Raw genomic sequence first — 10,275 nt, forward strand, 5'->3', positions numbered from 1 at the left:
TTAATTTACCAGTTTTACCTTCCTTCTGTTTTTGGTAGAAATAGTTGATGATAAAAATGATTTCAACCTCGGAAAATCACAAGTAGGACCCACAGGCCTAACGGAAACGGAAATCATTGTCAGCGTGGTTGTATCTGTCTGTGTGGTTTGTTTACTTGTTGTGATAGCAACAATATACTACTGCAAGAAGTCTAAAGCAGTAAGTATAGGACTAAAGGTTTTCTGTCTGATATCCCCGATTACACAACTTACAATCTCTCTCCAGTGCTGTTTTTTCAATTTTTGTTTTTTGATGTCTTGGATTATAGTAAAGAGAAAAAACATGATAGTAAAAAAATTGTGTTTACTTTTTTTTTTCTTTTACATGTCGATAATCTGGATTATTTTAAATAAAATGTAATTTATTTTGTAACATTAGAATATGTGTCTATATACATTTAATTTTTTTTTATCATAAAAAGTTTCTTTTCTCGATATATTTAGTCAGACTAATTAAGTTAGAATGAAACTTAAATTGCGCTTGCGTAAATTGGAATTCTGGGAAGGAGCTAGACAGTTCGTGGTAGAGAAATTCGTATAAATTATGAGGGAGGTCAGTTTATAGATCAAACTGCGCATCTACTGTCCCTGGGTATCGTCCGCAGCCGTGGTCTCGAGTCCGCTAATATATATATGTACATTCTTCCCGACTCTCTTAGCAAGATTAGAGATGATATATATATTGGCAGTTGTAGACCATGAAATTCAGAGAGCAATCTTAGCGCAGTTACAACTTTAAGTAATAAGTAGGTGTGCAGTGATACACTGTATGTACACCTCTACACGCTTGTCTCCTCAAATAAAGCCATGAAACATAAGGGTGCAAACTAAATGTACACACGTATACGTGATTGTTGTGGAAACTGTATATCTCGTATTTTAATAGATTGTGTACAAAAGCCGAGAAGGATCATTCGAGATTCGAGATTCGAAATACGAGATTCGAAATACGAGATTCGAAATACGAGATTCGAGATTCGAAATTCGAGATTCAAGATCTAAATTAACCAATCAAATCATGGATCTGAAACCTGTATCCTAGCAACATCAAACTGTTCTAAATAAAGATCATTCGTACATGCTCTTTCCTACAAATAAATGTCTTAATAGCTCATATAGTGGTTATAAAATGGTTAAATTAGCATTGATGAATTAACCCCACACAGTATAAACAATTAAATTAGAAATACCACTGTTGGCTTTGCGAATCTAAGTGGTTTTGTTTGCCCTGTATGTATTTCCCCCCGAACAATTTTAACCCGAAGTGTATTCGCCCCAACTGTGTAAAAATCGGCTCGCGAAGAAAGATATGTTTAATCTAAATGTTTTAGCTATGAAACGAAACTCAAAAAAATAATCGACATGTCAAAATATAGGTTATGATAAAGTTTTAAACCATAGAAGATATAACGATTTACAACCTCAAAGACAAAAATCCAGATAAGAATAGTGTATTGTAGGGTATGGCAATGCCATTGTCGATATGAGAGAGAGAGAGACAGACAGACAGACAGACAGACACAGAAAGAGTTTTGTAGTGTCAAATTCAGTTTGATTTAGAATTTGAAATTGATTTGATTTGTTCCAAGCATATATAGACAATAATTAAGCCTCTAAAACGAGGAAAGAGAGGAGGTAGCTAGGGTAGGGCAGACCAACTAGCAAGCTTTAATTTTAACGGTGTTAGCGCACCTGTGATTTACATCGACTCTCTCTCTCTCTCTCTCTCTCTCTCTCTCTCTCTCTCTCTCTCTCTCTCTCTCTCCCTCTCTCTCTGTCTCTCTCATCACCTAGCATTTCCTTTTCCGTGAGGGGGCTTGGGGTATTCGTGATGTCTTACATTAGCTAGCGAAAATGATTAAAAAAAACATGAAATTTTCTTTAAATTGTGTGCGGATGTTATACGCCAATAATCTGTTTTCAGTATATACATTTCAAGAGGGGGGGGGGCGGCTATATAGTCCTAATTAATTTGTCAGTAATAAGTAAATAATTTATCATAGTGACATGTGTTATAACAAATTACACACTTCAACAGAAAATGGCTCTCGTCTTCTATTTTATTTAATATACAAAAATTACATATTATTTCATCGAGAGGTTCCCCCTTATATCGCGCCGTTTCAATTCTAATTGGGAGTATATCACATCTGAATTGTGCCATAATAGATTTTAAAGATTTTGAAATGTTAATAAATTATGATAAATTATAACTTTAATATGCAATTAAAACACTTAGCTGTCCTGAGAAACTTATTTAACAACTGACATTAATTTGGAAACTCTTTGATTAACAACAATTAAGCATTTTACGATTTTGACATATAAAGTAAAATTAATAAATTATTTAATAAAAAGCATTGTTGCAACATTTCATTTATTCTTTTATTTTATCATTTTAAAAAGTATATACAAAACAATTTATCTACAAATTATAAGTTTACATAAATGAAACATACTTTCATTTTTTTTTAAAGCAGTTGATATCAATGAAATAAACACTAAATATATACAGGTGAAATAATATATAAAAATATACACAAAATATGTACACGGAGAATAAATTGCTGTTACAATACACACAATGAATGGAAAGGTATGCATTGAATACACAAAATTATTATATATATCGAGAATATAGCTCGAAAAAAATTCCTGCAAATATGCCCATTTATTCCATTGTCTTTAACAGCTAAAACATTCTAAGTTCAAAATTGCCGATATTCCCAGAAAAAAATGGAATCAGAATTTCCTGGTAATATGCACGTTTGCCTACAAAGTTTCACGGGATTCCATGTGGTGGTTTAAGAGGAGTTGCTTTTTACAAACAGTTCATTACTAAATTCAATATAGGGCCAAAATTCACAATGGCCGAAATACACAGAAGATAATAAAAATCCGAATTTCCTGGTACTATGCATATCTGCACATTGTGTCTTTAATATCTGCTAAGTTTCACGAAATTCCGTGCATCGGTTTTAAATGACGCTGTGGCTAAATTGTACAAAATATTTATCACAAAAACTGCTTATAAGCTCACAAATTGTCAATGGGTCAACATCGATTGTATATTATAACGAAAAACGGCACATCGATGTAATATGTTTAAATTGAACAAGTTCTCTGTAAAATAAAGTACGTTTTTATTCCTGTTTTGTTAAAGTTACGGGTCCTACTTTATACAAAACTACACTTGCTAGAAAAAGACAAATAGCGAATGCCATTTGTATGTATTCTTCTAGAACATCATGCGTGTATATTGCAAGCGCCATCCTGACACAGAATACTAAATAAATCCAATTTTGTAAATCAGAATAAGGCAGCAAAAGCAAGAAAGAGGCAAGTGTTTCTATTATTCCGATCACAAACATGTATCCATCTGGTGATGGTTTATATCCGAAAAAAGCAGTGGGGAACACAGTAGCATAGTGTTCGTAATTTCGCCTCTGGATGATAAAAATGTAAATTTAAGTTTTCTTTAAAGAATGCTAGTATCAATATAAAATTGTAATACATTGAAAATGTATTAAATTAAATTATTCTTGTCTTCGTCATTGTCTTATTATTCATCCTTGTCTGACAATAAAACATATTTCATTTTACTTACCGTTTGTTGGTTGAACCGGGGAAATAAACTAGAAGTTAATTTCTCCAAGCCAAATCTCAGAAATACGATGTTCAGTAGCCATGACAACATGTACAACGCCACGCTCGTATTCTCCATGTTTTTTCCAGATGTTCTTGTTCCTTTAATGTCAAAACTTAAATTTATGTCTGACGTGAAAGTATTTTAAAGCTAAACACGACTCCTGATTAAAATGAAGTTATCATTGTCAACGAAATTATCTATCTTTGCTCACCCTATTTCTTCAACCCGACTAATTTAAGACTCCGAATGCATAAGAGTTTGAAACAACGATATTGTGCAAACCGTTAGTCTTAATACTGACAAAAAATATGAATTTAAAAAATGTAGCAAGTCACCGCCTGTTCTAATAATAAGAAACAAAAAAAACCCTCTTATATGTCTTGAAAAATGAAGCACAGTAGCAAAATAATAACGTCACATCATCGTCAACACACATTTGGAAAGTGGTCTTTCATTGTCATTTATACTTTCTCTTTCTTTCGTTTTTCAAGTTCTCTAAACATGCACCGATTATGTGAAAATGTTCTCTGTGGATGATTTTTCAGATTTGAGACGATTTAGATAACGCTCCAGAAAAACATATTACTACCCAGCGTTATTTTATTGATTACTTTTTTTAAAAAAAAATCCTTATTCAGGTCTATGCCGAGCATTAAAAATGGTTCAAATGACATCAAAGCTTGCCTTTCACCTTGTATGATACCAAAGAAGAAGGTAAATAAGGCGTGTAAAATGCCTATATATGAGGACAGATAATATACTGCAAAATTAAAATATCAACAAATCTGATCCAATTTTTTTAAATTATTGAAAACAATGTTTATTTAGCACAACACCGGTTTATATCCCTTAAATATGTTAAATACTTGGAGTTGGTTGACTTAAACTGGCGTACTTCCAAAAAGTGTCATTACAAGAATTTCAAAGTCTTTTCTTTTACAGAGTGAGCTTCATATTTTTGTCATAGTCTAAACTAGAGTTACTGTGAGCAAGTTCACAATTGATACCCCCGCTAAGATAAAAATCATAATGCGTGGTTTTTTTTTCCAATTATAGAAAATATTTGATAAATCTATACCACCGTCCATTTTCTATAAATAACAACTGCTCTAATTTTTTTTTAAACTGTTGGTCATAAGCAATATTTGTGTGAACATTCAATGCTTCTCCATAAGAAAGATAATGACCGGACACGAATTTTACACTTTTTCTGCCAGTATTCTTGACCTTGCCCAAATGACCTTGGGTCAAGGTCATGACACACCCTTTGGTCCTAAGCAATATTTGTGTGAAGTTAGAACAGTCAATGCTTCTCCATAAGAAAGATAATGACCGGACACGAATTTTGCACTTTTTTCCCAACGACCTTGTCCTTGCCCAAATGACCTTGGATCAAGGTCATGACATACCCTTAGGTCATAAGCAATCTTTGTGTGAATTAAGAACATCCAATGTTTCTCCATAAGAAAGATATGGACCAGACACAAATTTTGCACTTTTTCTGCAAGTGACCTTGACCTTTCCCAAATTAACTTGCGTCAAGGTCATGACACACCTTTAGGTCCTAAGCAATCTTTGTGAGAAGTAAGATCTTCCAATAATTCTCCATAAAAACATACAGACCGTACACGAATTTTTTTTTTGCCAGTGACCTTGCCCAAATGACTTTGCGAAAAGGTCATGACACACCCTTAGGTCATAAGCAATCTTTGTGTGAAGTTAGAACTTCCTATAATTCTCCATAAGAAAGATATGGACCTGATACGAATTTTGCATTTTTTCTGCCAGTGACCTTGACCCTTCCCGAATGACCTTGGGTCAAGGTCATGACACTACCTTAGGTGTGTGAAGTAAGAACTTCCAATGTTTCTCCATAAGAAAGATATGGACCGGACACATTGCACAGACAGATGGACAGACGGAAGGACAGACGGACAAGGTGATTCCTATATACCCTCCCCCCAAAAAAAAATTCGTTTGCGGGGGGTATAATAAGTTTTAATGGAAATCAAATCCATGACCCATTTAACTTTAAAAATGTCATTTGTATCCATAAATATGAACCTTTTAGAAAAATAATGCAAGTCCGTAAATTCGTGACCAAAGTCTCATTAGCATTTAAAGCTGCTTAGTCTGATTTTATATCAAATTGTGTGTACTCTTTTAAACGATGGTTTTGCTAAGTATGTGTACAATAATGTGGACAATTAAGCCAAATTTTTATTTAAAAAAATTATGCACAAAATTTGTTAACAAAACAAACGACAAAAAAGGTAATCGCGTGATTTCGACTCATGTTGAAATTCGCCAGTGACGTCGAGACCGGTATGGTTGTATTAGGACTTCAACTTCGCTATACATAAAGGTCATAATGTCCAGGTAAATCAAAAATAAACATGTGTCAGATATATATATATATATATATATATATATATATATATATATATATATAACATAGTATATATATCTATACTATGTTAATTACATTGTAAAGTAATGCATTACATTACCATTACTTCATGAATTTGGGCATTAAATTAGCATTACCATTACTTGATTTTCTTGAAGTAATGCATTGCATTACCATTACATTGTACATGAGTAAAGTAATGCATTACCATTACCATTACTTTGTTTTAAAAAAGCAAAGCTAATAAAGAGTTTTTGCAAATGTTTCAAATATAAAACACTCTTTAACATATCTACAGGTTAATGCTCAGTATCAGGTTCAAATTCAATGACTATACAAGAGTCATTCTTTATTTGCTCAATATATAATCATCTTGTGGCATTATGAACAACATGCGTATCAAATAAGTAAAATGATATTTATTGACATTTGGCTTGATGCAATATAGGATACGAAATAGAGACACAGAATTACATGCATAACAAAAACAATTTATGGAATAATGTTGCGGTTATTAAAAGCTAAATAGAGATATTTCCCCAGATTACACAAATCTCTATAATTTTGGACACTTAATTGTATTAATTCATAAACAGATGGTTTTCCCAGTTATATTTCTTAAGATACTGTGTTTAAATCGTATTTCTTTCTACTGAGGACACTTTAAGACAAAAGATTGTTGTTGCACTTTATGATCGAAGTTTCAAAGGGTTCATCTTTTAACTGCACCCTGTTAGTTTGAAAATCTTGGAGCAGTCGAAGCTTGGACTGAAAAGTACTGTTTGACATTTATCTTAAGATATATTAAGTGCAATAATAGAAAAAATACATGAATCTTGTATTTTCTATCAGTCCAAACTAATGTACAGTGTACTTAAGATACAAGAGAGACAGAAGAGAGAGAGAGAGAGAGAGGGAGAGAGAAAGGGAGAGAGAGAGGGGGAGAGAGAGAAAATAAATAAGAAAAATTATTTTCAAATGGGTTATTATATTGGAAATGATATTTATTTTCATCATGGATGGACATTGCAATCATTTTGCTTTTAAAGGTGCATGTGTCTCCTATTATATTGGGACATAGCGAAGGGAAGGGGATTGGGGTGTTTAGCACGTCATATAACAATAGATTGTTATGATACTTAGATTATCCTGGGGGCAATAGTGTGTTGTTGACACATTTCTTATTGAAGTGCAAACTAATTGGAGTAAATCGTTTAGGGTGGAAGGCTACATCGTCACATAATGTCTGACTTCCGTTCGAAACGCCATTGTGTTCCGGATTGATAACATTATGTCGTGGTACAAAATAGCTATACACCGTTTAATTGAACTCTTCTAACTAAGGAGATGAGATAGGAATGAAGTCACCAAAACGCTTAGAAAATATGTCAATTTTCTTCCTGTTGAAAGCTTTTAACTAACATTGATTATCAGCTGTTTTGTACGGAAAACGTGGAATCTAAATAATATACCGTTTCCCTGCTCTGCTGCTATTGGCAATACATTTTTGTCATGTCATCTGCAACAGACGATCATACATATATGGCGGATTAACGACTAAGGTAAGCAGATGTCAAATTTTCATTTAAACTATATATGTATGATGAATATAAAACGAAAGTACCATAGTACATGTACGATCTATTGAATTGATCATAACTTCCCAAATTAAAAAAACATTTGCAGTAAAAGACTTTCACTGAAACTTTAACATTAAACTAATGTATTTTGATTAAAATAGATACAGCTAGGTAGCAATAGCAGTGGAAGCCCGGATTTGCAAGCCAAAATGAGGGAAAGACAGAATTCTGAAAAGGAGCATGTTTTTCATTTCCACACATGCATGTGTATCACTACGGACATCTAATGTATGTATTAATACGCGTATGGTTGTTGTTTATAATTGCTATTGTATATAAAAAAGTAAAAGGCAATTTATAATATAATTAACTACTGTTCTGAAGAGTTAAATATATATAATGCATTCATCAATAATATAATTTTTTAGCTTCAAACATAATCATAAGCACTACTTATCTTATATCTACATATTTAGCATAGACTTGTTCCTTTTTTAATTTTTCTTCGTGATTTTTATTAATTAAAAAATTGATATTTGATGTATATTTATTATATGTATATTTGAGACCATGTAAAATAAAGAAAGACAACTCTTAAACAGGATCTTTCATACCAAGATTTTTGCAATAATTAAGTATTTCCTTTAATTTTTCAGTTTCATTCAATTTCTTTTCTTCATCCCATTCACCAACGAATATTGTTTATATTTTCAGGTTTTTGTGGGATTTTGTCCAGCAGTTTGCCTTAAAAGAATTTTTTTATATTTCAGTTTCATATTTATGTGGATTCCAATAAAAATCATACAAACTTCATTCATGATTTTTTTGTTTTTCATTTCTAAACTTAATAACATTTCACTTTCATAAGAATTTTAAAACAGAAATGTTTAAAAATTTGATAAACAAGGGGTTATCTGGAACCAGACTGATATTTTAAAAATTCTCTAGAAAATAGTGTATTGTATTTTGAGGTATATTATTGTTGAATACTGTGCCTAGTATTGGTAACAAATGCATGCAACAAAAATCTCCTACACTTATTTGGTGTAGAGATCCACCTTAAATGATTAAAAACTCTTAATAACAACACTCTTTAAAATGTTATAAAATTGTGCTGTTATATTTAGTACTACATTGTATTAACAATTCAAATATGAATTTTAAAAAAATCTTTTTTAATAATACCATCAAAACATTTTTATCTCAAGAATTATTTTTATAAATCAATTTAATCAAATTCAATTTCAAATATTCATTTTTTCATCACATTTTTAAAAGTGAACATGCATAAATAAGCATAGTAATGCAAAGTAATGCCATGTAATGCCAGCATTACATTAGATTTTGGAAAGTAATTAATTACATTACCATTACTTGTAATGCTAATTTTGTGGCATTACACATTACTAGCATTAAATTGAAAACATGTAATGCATTGCAATGCATTACCATTACATTTAGCATTACCCCAAGCCTGATATATATATATATATATATATATATATATATATATATATATATATATATATATATATATATATATATATATATATATATATATATATATATATATATATATATATTCATATATATATATATATATATATATATATATATATAACAAACATAGTTTATATGTCCCTGATATTTATTTTTGAAGTTTGTTTTGTTAACAATCGATGCATAACATGCGAGTTGAATAAACCCAATCTTCCGAACGACGAAACCAAACGGTTCCCTTATCTAAACATTCCCATAATGCATTTTGGTTTGTTTTTTCGTTTGCCTAAAATATCTTTAAATATTTCTAACTTTGAAAAAAAGACTGATTCTGCTGGTGTGAATAGGCAAAAGTCCATAACTTTCTAAGGTAATTGGTTTGTATTGAAAATTATTTGATACTGTAAAACCCAAAAAAATCGGACCAAGCAGGTTTAAACAACACACTCTTTTGTGAATGAATTGGCCCATAGTTAGAGCATCAGACATTAGAAAACATTATAGAACTAGGGTTTTTAGGTTGTGGTTTCGATACTACCAATATAATGTTTCTAAATATTGTGATTTTTTTATTTTTGTTTCCTTAATTACAAACATTTACTACAATGCGTTGCTCATGCATTTAAAAGCCCGTGCAACCTGAATGCCTCTCGATCGGAAAGCATTCTCGACCGGTATAGACATGTATACCCCAATGGCAGCAGAGTAGCGATCAAATCTAATATGGCGACCAAATGCTTCTATGAATTCATGTCAGCTTTATGAAACCACATGGGTAACAATGAAGAAATTGAAATACCATTAAAAGGACTACATGGACTGTGTTTTGTAATCAACACGCCAGGCCGAGAGAATACACTCTTGTACTTATATTGGAGTTAAAACTGATATGGCATATTGACAATGTAGTTCCGCTTTTAAAATGATTATTTACCTGGCAAAATATTTATAGATGTGCATTGCTAAAAATCTTTATAGGTGCAACCGACAAAAACAGAAATCAAAGAACAATACCTCTTCACAGTATATATGCTGTAAGCGTTCTAAAACGATACGTATTTTCGTTTTCAACAACCTGGTGCCTGATTTTTACAATC

General features: G+C 31.6%; 1 long non-coding RNA gene across 1 annotated transcript; it reads left to right on the forward strand.

The window, feature by feature from the left end:
• Positions 1-7,298: 7,298 nt before the first annotated feature.
• Positions 7,299-8,738, forward strand: LOC128183661 (uncharacterized). Its single transcript, XR_008243636.1, has 3 exons — positions 7,299-7,660; positions 7,840-7,966; positions 8,393-8,738. It is a non-coding gene; the product is annotated as an uncharacterized LOC128183661 (long non-coding RNA).
• The last annotated feature ends 1,537 nt before the right edge of the window (positions 8,739-10,275 follow it).

Source organism: Crassostrea angulata, chromosome 5, assembly GCF_025612915.1.
Source record: "Crassostrea angulata isolate pt1a10 chromosome 5, ASM2561291v2, whole genome shotgun sequence".
NCBI lineage: Eukaryota > Metazoa > Mollusca > Bivalvia > Ostreida > Ostreidae > Magallana > Magallana angulata.